This window comes from Dreissena polymorpha, chromosome 7 (assembly GCF_020536995.1).
Source record: "Dreissena polymorpha isolate Duluth1 chromosome 7, UMN_Dpol_1.0, whole genome shotgun sequence".
Classification (NCBI taxonomy): domain Eukaryota; kingdom Metazoa; phylum Mollusca; class Bivalvia; order Myida; family Dreissenidae; genus Dreissena; species Dreissena polymorpha.
Window position 1 is genome coordinate 32533955 of NC_068361.1, and position 12794 is coordinate 32546748.

Below are 12794 nucleotides of genomic sequence, written 5' to 3' on the forward strand. Positions count from 1 at the left end.
GTTAAGAAAGCCGACTATCCATGACATAAAAAACATGTGCCGATATATTATAATCTTAATTAATGGGTGTTTCAGAGAGGTCGAATAAGAAAAACACGTTCCTGGTAAAGACGGCTATTTATACATTGTTGTGCTCTTTCAGGGACCTTGCCTATCTAATTCTTTGTTTCTGTTCTATAATACTTAATTATGAAATCACACTGAACGGAAAAAAGAATGTATTGATGGATAACTGTTATCTTACTATGAATTAGCAACCTGTTAAACATACCATAGTATCAAAATAGTTATCTTTCGCGACAAAAACAGCAAACAATAAATAGAACACCGCTCACGATTGATGGACACTCGTTTTTGACCTATTTGAAAGAACTCTGACCTTTTCATTAGAAATAAGTACATTTACTTCACGTGTTTATCATTACATAAAGACATATATGTACGTGAAAAGCTTCCGCGATAGGAACTGATGCTTTCCTTTTAAATAATACATAAGTTAAACGTACCATAATTACTTTTTGCTTTCATGGTAAAGCATATTATTAGTGTCGGTTTGTGCAACGCCCCCCCCCCCCCCCCTCCGAACACAACAATCGGATGATGAATGTAAAACTTAGGAGTCTTAACTGGAAAACAATGTTCGCCTTTCTTAATAATTGTATGGTCCTGGGTATATCTTTGGTACAACACTGACTAACCTCCGGGACTCTCTGACTAGGTTTCGAGTATACGGGTTGAAGCTGAAGGTTTAGTGTTCTTTTTTAGTGGCAGGTTGACATCTTGGGACGCAAGGTGACCGACAACGAGATCGCCTTGAACTATGCCAACATTCAGGTTGTGCTAGATTGACCGGTCCCTATTTCTTCAAAGCATGTCGAACGATGCACAGGCATGGCAAATTATCACCGGGTATTCATAAAGAAGTACTCTAACGTAGAAGAACCATTGTATCTTGCAGGGGTAGAAACCATTTGATATGGGCGGCTTAGCAACAGCGGGCTTTTGATGCGGTGAAGGCAGACTTGACGACACCACCAGTTTTCTTTCTCTCGAACCAGCACGACGAATACATACTTGACATCGACGCGGCACATCTAGCAATAGGGGTCGAGCTAATTTAGGTTCAGAACGGGAGGGGAATACTTTATAGCATACGGTGCTATGCCTTTACCAGGGAGCTGAGACGGTATTGCAACACCAGGGAGGGACTACTAGCAGTAGAACTGTTCACATATCAGTTTCGAAATTTCTACCTTACTTTTTGGGTAAACTTTCCACGATCAAGACTGACCACTTAAGTGAGGTACCCCGGGAGACAGCCGGGATGGTGGAGCTAGGGACCGGACGCGGTCCGATACGTCCGGCTTAAGCGGACGACCCGTCTGTCACCAAGGCAAGCGGGTCGCGTACTGGAATAGAAAGGGGGTCTGGCGAAGGTGCCTAAATGGGATTTTTTATGTCCGGTACGTAGCTGCCTAGATCACTTTTGTATATAGCATATGCTAAAATCGCACGTTCCGGATATCTTTGATCTGAGGGAACCCAATAGCGATGACCTTTCCTGCAGGACATTTGCATGTTTGAATGCCCTTGGGGTCATTGTGATGCGTTCTGGAATCCCTGGAACGGGCAAATAGGCGCCATTCCCAGGTTTAGGCCGCTGAGGCAATTAAGATATTTTCGTGCGATGAAGCAGGGGCTTTCTTAACTTGATACATTTAAGTGTGTTGTGCCGTCTTTTTGGTCACTTGCTTTCAAGTGAGCAAGCGTTTTTCTGGGAAACTTACCCCCTGACGGCCGAGGAGAGAGGCGTGAGCTCGGTATCCACTCTCCCACTATGGAAAAGGGCCCTTGTCGCCAACGTCTGTGACCATCACTCTTAAGCTGCCGTTTCTTTTATTCAGACCTTATCTGGTCTCCGGTGTTATCTTTAAATTGATCTTTATCTCAAAGGAACTTCCTCTTCCGCTGACTCGCATATTGATATGTTACTTGAGAGGCAAGAGGTGGTGAGATTTGGTGAGGCTTGTCTCGACCACTACTGCCCTATGGTTGGGGCAAACCACAGATTGCGGAGAGTGTTTCGATACCTGGAGAAGATCAACGCCAAGGTCCTGCATTTTAGGGGCTCATACCTGATATCAAGGAGGCCCACATGTGCCCCCTTTACATCTTGACGGAGGTGGTGGACCGCAACCAACGAATCAATCTTCACTGCTCCTTGGTGCCATGGACGTATTCGGTGCCTTCAAGGACGCCTTTCCGAATACCTACTTGGGGTACAGCGGCCAAGCTGGATCTCCGGACGATACCGAATGACAGACTTCCCTTTTCGTACCCGATGATCGCTTGAATCTGCGGCGCGTAATGTCTCATAAATCAGGCTTTATGCAGATCATTGCAGCCACGGTGGCTAACGCCCATGCTCGGTACCGGTAGGCATTTTAGGATATGGGCGCACGCTTTCGAGCGGGACGTAACTGCGATCTCCTATCCAGCAAACACATTATTTCATGTTTTAAAATAAGCTTAATGGTATTAAATCATGTGGTCCGTATGGTGAGGACATGTTGTACGTATGGTCCGTAAACCGTTTTAACCAACTCGGATATAATACATACGTCTTAAAACAGAAAGCGGTAACGTTGTGCTGATACGTGTATTTCGATAATACTTTTTCGTCGTACTTAATAAGCAAAAAGATGTTTGATTCCTTGCCGCTTCAAGATGGGAACTTTTTCAAGTATATGGCTTTAAGGAACACTTAGAACAAGTATCAGAAAACCGCCGAAAATAATTCAAAATAATTTCACAGAAATGTTAGCTTCGAAGATTATCTTTAAATCCGTTAGTCTCATTAAAACCCGCTATTAAACAAGCAACTAAAAGTAAAACTGATCATTAATGACTACAGCTGTTCATGTATGGGATCGCAGCGTTGTGATTTGGCTTAAATGAATGCTTACATGAGATTGATATCAGTTTTATACAATATAAACTATATAAAAACAACTGTTAAACTGTCGTCCTAAAAACTGCAGACAGAATTTCAAATTATTTCACAGAAATGTTTTGATGAACAAAGTGTTTTTCACTGAAAAAGAGTGGATAGATGAACACATCATTCGTTGTAGAAAAAACACCAAAACAGTAACTGGTAATCGAATTTTAAGAAATGGCAATCCTTAACCCATTTATGCCTAGCGTCTAGAAAAAAGGCCTTGGTAAACAGCGTAGACCCAGATGAGACGCCGCATGATGCGGCGTCTCTTCAGGGTCTGCACTGTTTGCTTAAAGAAATTTCTGTAAGATATATTCTAAATATCGAAATAAATACACTAGACATCCCTAATTTTGGAAATAAATTGATCCAATTTAGAAGGATGGGAGAGTCCACTAGGCATAAATGGGTTAATGAAATATTTGCTATAAACACCCTACTGCTTTCATTGCTATCGTTTGATCGCGCTGCAATTTGTAAAGACCATCCTCGCCAAAATGAAAGTTCAACATAATTTCGAAACGAATATTTACGCGCAAAAAGCCAAATATTTCGATAAAACTGAAAGTACTCGAGTTATCAAAATAGGTTTATATGCTCATAGTAATGTTCAAATATAATATTTAAAATTTAAATGCTATCTCTGACGACAAGAATGATCGACTTGCTAACCGAATAACTTTAATTTAGCCCGGACTTCAAAGCAACTTGTAGAATAAATTGCATTGGAGACTCGCTATGGAAAAATGGGGCTTATGCCTTATTCTCGTCCTTTCGTGTATTCTCATTTGATTCATGCTTAATTTAATACGTCATTTCCGCTTTCACCAAATACTGCAAGTGTCCGGCTTCTATGTAAGTAGATCGAGCCTTTAAAAATGTTGTGTATTTTTCCGTGGAAAATGCGATTTAAACAGGTAAGGTCCCACAGCACGTAAAGAAATTGATTGAATTAACGTTCAACTTATTATTTAATCGGGAATGATTGCCTTATAGGTCACCTTCACTTTAAAACAAATGAGTTTCCAAACGCTGTGTGAGCCATGTCAGCGTCGTAGCCACGCTGAGGTATAAAATTTGCAGAGCAATGTTGAGATTACAAGGAAAATAAGGAAAATGTATGTCAAAGAATAAAATCTATGTAAGAAATTGAGGCAATTTTGTGAATTTTAGGCACTATAATATTCACAAACAAATAGTATCATTGAGTTTTAGCGCATTGCGAAGCCTTAAAACGTGGACACGTTCTACTATGAAAGAGGAACGGCTTAATGGCATTGCTTTAATGCTTGTGCATAAACACATTCCAGTTGATCGAAAACAAATTCTTCAAATGTGGGATCCGACTAGAGACAGAAGAGTTGAATTAGCGTTCAATAAGATTGATATTTAACAGTAAAAAATAATAAAACATGTTAAGACAGTGAAAAAGTTTTTCACATTTCATGAAACATTATTCTCTAAAATGTTTGATAGATCTGTTTTCTTCATATTATAAGGTGGATCTATATTATTTTAATATTTCAATAATAAATATATATAAAGCACATTCTATTATCTATATACATATTATGGCTTGTATGAGAGAGCTGCGTCTCATTTGTTTCTTTTTCTATCTGACTTCAAATGAATTATATGACTATTTGTCTGTAGTTAAGGTTGTTACATCATTGTCACTTCAAACACCGTTTATGGTAACAGAATCTAAAATTGACAATAAACTTGTAGCATATATTTTTGTTAACTTTATTGATACTAAACGGTCATATGTAGCGTGCACGTTTCCGATAATTTAGGTATAAAATGTGGTTTAAATGGCCTTTAAAACAAAAATTCCGGGGGGCATGCCCCCGGACCCCCTAGAATGACCTAAAGTACCGCCTCGGCTAAAATTTGGGTCTGGCTACACCACTGCATTGTGTTATGTATCTGTAACGAAGTTAACGCTCTATTGATTTTGGAGCGCTTTGAGGTTCCCGACGTCGTATTGTAACTCACTTAAGAACATGCATGACGCGCAAACAAATTAAATTTCAATAAGCGCATTGTTTATAGAATATATGTTTTGTTGACAGTTCCCAATACCAATTTACCATGGTTATTAATCCATCAGAGATTGAATTATTCATTCTGTGATTGTTGATATTTTTATACATTCACAAATAAACATATCGATATTTTTTTCTAATCGAAATATCGTTTATTTGTCGTCTAGTTTAATACATATGTGGCTGGGAACGCGATTTTTACTATTCTGGTCAAAAAATGACTTTTTCAGTAAAGCACATATTATGAAAGTGCTTCATCTTAATAATCAAAATCCGAAATTTCAGCATCGAATTCCTAAAAATTACGAAGTTATGCCTTTTTTTGTTTATCATGCCACAAACGCGAATAGCACTGTTTTGTATAAAATGACGTTTCAATTCAATTTCAAGGAGTATCATTACATGTTATGCTGATCAATTTGTGTTGATACTAGCTTCATTGTTCGCGTATGTCGATGAACATTATCGATTACAAAGTACAGAATTAATTGCAGTATTATAAATCATTATAAACTCATGGTTGCCATGGAAACAAAAGTGTTTTCTTCATATTTGTTACAATTTTGAAGAATTTAAGACAAAAATAACAGCAAAATCAACACCAGAGCACCGCCTTGCGGGTGCAGACCGCTCATCTATTTTCTTTTTAAAGGTGAAGGGACTCTCAATTTCAATCACAAAGGAGGGAGGGGTGGAGTGAAGAGGGGTGTATAGTGTGGGGGTGTGGTCATTAATTACATTATCTTCCAAAAATGCGAAAAAAAATGCAAAAAAAAATCGGGGGTAGGGGGGGTGGGTTTCCAAAAAAATGGGGGGGATGGGGTGGGGGGTATAGTGTGAGGGTGTAGTGGTCATTTGTGAGATGATCTTAAAAAAATGGGGGGGGGGGATTCCGGGGGGGAGGGCGTGGGGGATGGTTTGGGTGGAGTCTATTGTGGTATGTCAGGGAAGAGTTGTTTTGTCAAAGTATCAATCAAATCTAATCATAAATAAAGAAGTTATGGCAGTTTTAGCAAAATTTAATAATTTGACCTTGAGAGTCAAGGTCATTCAAAGGTCAAGGTAAAATTCAACTTGCCAGGTACAGTAACCTCATGATAGCATGAAAGTATTTGAAGTTTGAAAGCAATAGCCTTGATACTTTAGAAGTAAAGTGGATCGAAACACAAAATTTAACCATATATTCAAAGTTACTAAGTCAAAAATGGGCCATAATTCTGTAAAAATGACAACCAGAGATATGCAACTTGTCCTTTTACTGTCCCCTTATGATAGTTTGCGAGTGTTCCAAGTATGAAAGCAATATCTATGATACTTAAGGGGTACAGTGGACCAAAACACAAAACTTAATCAAATTTTCAATTTTCTGAGTATAAAGGGCCCATAATTCTGTCCAAATGCCAGTCAGAGTAACATCACTTTGCCTGCACAGTCCCCTTATGATAGTTAATAAGTGTTGCAAGTATGAAAGCAATAGCTTTGATACTGTAGGAATAAAGTGGACCTAAACACAAAACTTAACTAAATTTTCAATTTTCTAAGTATACAAAGGGCACATAATTCTGTCAAAATGCCAGTCAGAGTTACATAACTTTGCCTGCACAGTCCCCTTATGATATTTAGTAAGTGTTGCAAGTATGAAAGCAAAAGCTTTGATACTTAAGGAATAAAATGGACCTAAACACAAAACTTAATCTAAATTTTCAATTTTTTAAGTATAAAAAGGGGCACATAATTATGTCAAAATGCACGCCAGAGTTATCTAACTTTGCCTGCCCAGTCCCCTAATGATAGTAAGTAAGTGTACCAAGTTTGAATACAATAGCATTGATACTTTCTGAGAAAAGTGGACCTAAACGCAAAACTTAACCGGACGCCGACGCCAAGGTGATGACAATAGCTCATTTTTTTTTCAAAAAATAGATGAGCTAAAAATATGTTCTGGGCAGATATGGAACATGGTAAACATATTCATATTATTCAAAAGGTATTCATATTTTCTGGCAAAAGGCTGTATTCAGAAATTTAACATTTTGTATAGCTTCCAACATGACACAAAAAAGAATAACTGCTCATGGTACAATTTGTATTGTGAATCTTTACTGACTAAGTTAAAATTTAAGCAATAAGCACTACATATTTAATGTCACACGTCACCATAGATTGAACTTAACACAACAAAATGTTTGTTTAACGTTAAAAAAATAATATACACATAACATGAACACATACATTTACATGTACATCACATATCTTGATGTCAATATGAACTACAACAGTATAAATGATATTTTTTAGAACACATACCATGCAATACGGTGTATTTATTATGATGTTTTGTTAAGATTTATCAAATTATTTTGAATAGCACACGTAGGATGCAAAAAGGTGTGTGCTTATTATTTGCTGTGCGGTTCCACTTACCGATTTTTTTAAATGCCCAAAATACAAGCGAAAATGTAATTACCCAACTATTGAAATAAACTTATTAACTCATATATTGTATAAAATTGCATATTACATGTAGGTGCAATCATTTGCTCTTAAAATGTTAAGTTTATAATTATAACAATGTTCATTATTGTTTAAAATATTTTATTATTATACACTGTCCGATTGTTTAAGTTTTCTAAAACCTTCTTTAAAGGGGCCTGTAAGATTTCGACATGTTTTGAAGTTTGTCATTAAATGCTTTATATTGATAAATGTAAACATTAAATGATAAAAGCTCCAGTAAAAAATCAAAAATAAAATTTAAAAAAGGAAAAAAGTAGCCCGCAGCAGGGCTCGAACCAGTGACCCCCGGAATCCTGAAGTAAAAACGCATTAGCCAACTGAGCTATCCTGCCAAGGATGCATAAGATGCGTATTTTATACGTTATATAAGCAATCTTCGTAGTTTCACAAATTTAAACGACAACAACAGAACTCTCCAAATTATTCAATCGTTTCGCGTTGCAACGCTTTTAATTTTTAGGTTTTTAAATCGTCAAAAGATGCGTATAATGGCTATATTAGACCGTGGCAAATGTTCAGTAATACTGTTTCCTCACAAATATAATTACTAAACCAAAAATTTGCGAATCTGTAGTCAATTTACCAAACCGTGAAAAGATCCCTTTAAAATATCACTCAAAGTTATTGTCTTTTCTAACGAGGCTCTGTTTTCTGGCAAAAAAACATTACTTATATAAAGTATAAAATACGTCTCGTATATATACTTGGCACGATGGCCGAGCGGTCTAATTGTTTTTTACTCTAGGTTCGAGCCCTACTGCGGGCTACTTTTTTCCTTTTTTAAATTTGATTCTTAATTTTTTACTGGAGCTTTTTAGATCCAATGTTTACATTTATCAATATAAAGCAAAACTTCAAAACATACCAAAATCTGTGAAAAGGCCCCTTTAAATAATGCCCTACATTCAACAGTTTGGCGCCATAACGAAACGTTAATATATAAAAGATCCACGGTCGTGTATGCTGGATTTAATTCAGAATTAATTAACTGTCATACACATTGTATGGGGTGTATTGATGTAATTTGGTAACGTCCTCGTACACAGTTTACCTGATACGTATTCCCGGTATTGCATGCTTCTGCATGTGTGCTCTGTTTACCAGCCATACCTTGTAAAGGCCTGTAAATCAAGCATTACGGTACGTGCACAAACACATAACATGTCTCGAAAACCGCATTACGGTACGTGCACAAACACATAACATGTCTCGAAAACCGAAACTATGTTCACATGCCATTTAATCATAAATTAGATTTTACCTTACGATAAACACCCATTATGATCAATCCTCATATTAATGTGCGGCCTTTCCCGGATCTCTCAGCTTTCTACAAATCATATGACACGATATTTATACATTGTTTTGCGATTAAAAATTTAGGGATATAATAGCTGTATTTAAATACGGATTTTGCTGTGGATGCAAATAGACTAAACCATATGCGAGTGTAATCATGTTTATATGTCTAATATGATATATGTTTGTGCCATACTTAAACATTGACCAATTGCTGAACATAATGTTGTGTTTTTATTGTAAATAAAGGCGGACTTGTTGCATCCTTTGACGTACTTACGAATTGCAAATAAAACTGGTAGAACAAAGTGCCGTTGAAATATTATGAAATATTTGTGCAGTAAATCATTTATGCCTAGCGTATAGAGCAAAGGCATTGGCAAACAGCGTAAACCCAGATGAGACGCCGCATGATGCGGCGTCTCATCAGGGTCTTCGCTGTTTGCTTACAGGAATTTCTGTAAGAAATTTTATAAATATAGAAATAAATATTCTAGACATCCATAATTTTGGAAATAAATTGATCCAATTTAGAAGGACGGGGGAGTCCACTATGCATAAATGGGTTAATCTTGCTTATAGTGTTGTCCCTACTTAAAACGTATTTTGGAAATATTCGAGGAACAAGGTTTTATTTTCTTATAATAATTATTAATGTTCGTGATTGACAATTAAAACTTAAACTACATACAGACCTTTAATTATATCATACGAAGCGATTTTTATGCTTTCCAAAATGTACTTTGAATTATTAGCCGTTGCGCTACAATGCAATATTTTGGCGATGTTTTCACACTGTGTATGTGTTTGCTGGTGTCAAATTAAAGGGAACGTGCTTATTCTGAACACTACCATCTGAATAATGTACTTGGACGTGTACTTCTTAACTATCTCATCGAGTAAAAAGTATTTAGTATTAAATCGTAGCGCTAAACACGGCGAAGTTTTTCTGTTTACCACGCTTAATCGATATAAGATATATGTTTAGAGTTAAAACGTTAAATGCAATTCACAATGCATAGCCATACAATGCTTGCGAATTAACTTTCATGTTTGGCAGTAGGCTGCTCCTTATTGGCAAGTGTCCAAATCTTACATGCTTCGGAACAGGTAAAAAGAACCTATTCAGATACAGGTTTCTCTCCCGTAGTCGTTGAACTTCAGAATTGTAATTCAATCACATGCTATAAATGGACAATAACTCGATGGCGTATTATTAATGGCATGCCTTTTAATTTAGAAACGTACTTCTAACCTTTGTTCACATTATCAGAAATGAGCTGGCGCATATAAGGGAAACATTATATTCAAGGATAACATATTACTTGGCTTTAAAATTAAACGTAAACAGAATCAAAACTTTGTTTATTAGAAGGACATTCGTAAACGCAATTCAACCGCACCTATAATGCAAAATATATCTGTTTAAACAGCTTGCATTAGTTGACAATACATTTATAACACATTAGGAGAGAGCTAAACGTCCTATTCTACCTCGAAAGGTACACAAACATGTGTTTTTAAAAAATATCAAAGTATTCTATGTTTAACGGTAATGTTAACACAGGAGTATTACTGAGATGGTGCATACATACATGTAGATTGTATGTGTGGGTTTAAATAGTGTATTACTTTTAGTTAACGATGAAACAAAAATATTAATAGTTTCTCAGTGGCGCAGCTATGAGTGAAAATGCTTATTTCCTATGAGCGCGAATAAATAAAATCAACAATCTATGGAAACCAACATTTAATACCTGTTTAATGCTTTTCAGCCGTGTATATCTATTTTTGCAAAAGTTAAATTCGATACTTTTGCGAGAATGATAATGTCATAACGTCAAAATAATTTCGTCATTTAACAGTTTACCAGTGAACAATATCGATAATGTCCACCGTCATTGTTGGTATTTGAAACAATGAATTGATGATATTTCTCATTAAACCACACGAGATAATTATAATATAAGTTATTAAGTAGCATGAGTTTACATACAATGACAATTCGAAAATAACACGCTCTGTATTTGATAAAAACGCTTGTAGCAAACAATACAATAGTGTTTAAATTAAATTTGTGCGATAGTTTTAACCGCTTAAAGTACAAAAGTCAAACGTTAATAATTTATTAAATGATTAAAACTATTAAAACACATGAACACTTAAAATGTTAGATGCTAATTATTTAAACCACGCATTTGCCATTAATGTGAATTTCCTAATTGGGCACCACAATTTTATTGTAAAAATGAGATCGACCGAATTTTGTTCCCATGTAATAATACAAACAATCAAATAATTTACGCAGAGAAATGAATTGATATTAGATTATCGGTTCCACATAAAAGGCAGATACATATCATTCAGTTTTGGTTCCTATTTAAAGCTCAAATGTTGAAGACAACACTATATGTAAATATAGGGTGTTTACGACCTCTAATTCCCACATTTATTAAAAATATAATCAATGTGTGTCATACCGTAACCTGGAATGGACGTGTGCGTTACTCAATTATGCTCAGATGGCTGACTCTTTTGACAAGGTCATATAAAGTTCAAACGATGGCACCTTATTAAAACTAATATCGAATGGTTACATACACAGCATACATGTGGCGCAGGGATGACATGCGAAAACAAGAAAATTATAATACTTCGTCACAACCATATAGCCTTGCCGTTTTTAGGAATTAGTTACTTTGATCCCGCAGGAAAAAGAGTTAGTTTTAGGAACAACCTAAATAAAAAAAGCACAAGTTGTACATGTGAAGCCGTATGAAACAGCCATCGTTCATGGAATATACATCCAGTATATTAAAACATTAATCAGGCGCGTTATAATTATCCCCACGCTTTTTTAAATGCGTGGGGATATTGTTGTTATCTCCGCCGTCCGTCTGTCCGTCTTTCTGTCCGTTCGTCCTGGCCACTATCTCCTCCTACACTATTAGCACTACAACCTTGAAACTTACACACATGGTAGCTATGAGCATATGTGCGACCCTGCACTATTTGGCATTTTGATCTGACCCCTGGGTCAAAAGTTATGGGTGTTGGGGTGGGGCCGGGTCAGAGATTTACACTCATTTTGTAAGGTTATTTTACATTAACTTCTTAATTTCTACACCGATTCATTTCAAATTGATACTGAACCTCTCTTATGACAATACGGTCAATCTCAACTATGCATGGCCCCATTACCAACCCTGGGGCGCCCCGCCCACATAGACCACACCAACCCAAAATTGTCTTTTACTATAATATCTTTATTTCTACACCGACTCACTTCAAATTGATACTGAACCTCTCTTATGACAATACGGTCAATCTCAACTATGCATGACCCCATTACCAACCCTGGGGCGCCCCGCCCACATATACCAAACCCATCCAAAATTGCCTTTTACTGTAATTTCTTCATTACTACACCGATTCACTTCAAATTGATACTAAACCTCTCTAATGACAATACGGTCAATCTCAACTATGCATAGCCCCATTACCAACCCTGGGGCGCCCCGCCCACATAGACCACACCCATCCAAAATTGCCTTTTACTATAATTTCTTCATTTCTACACTGATTCACTTCAAATTGATACTGAACCTTTCTTATGACAATATGGTCACTCTCAACTATGCATAGCCCCATTCCCAACCCTGGGGCGCCCCGCCCACATAGACCACACCCATCAAAAATTGCCTTTTACTATAATTTCTTCATTTCTACACCAATTCACTTCTAATTGATACTGAACTTATCTTATGACAATACGGTCCATCTCAACTATGCATGGCCCCATTACCAACCCTGGGGCGCCCCGCGCACATAGGCCACACCCACCCAAAATTGTCTTTTACTATAACTTCTTCATTTTAACACCAATTCACTTCTAATCGATAGTGAACTTCTCTAATGTTAATACGGTC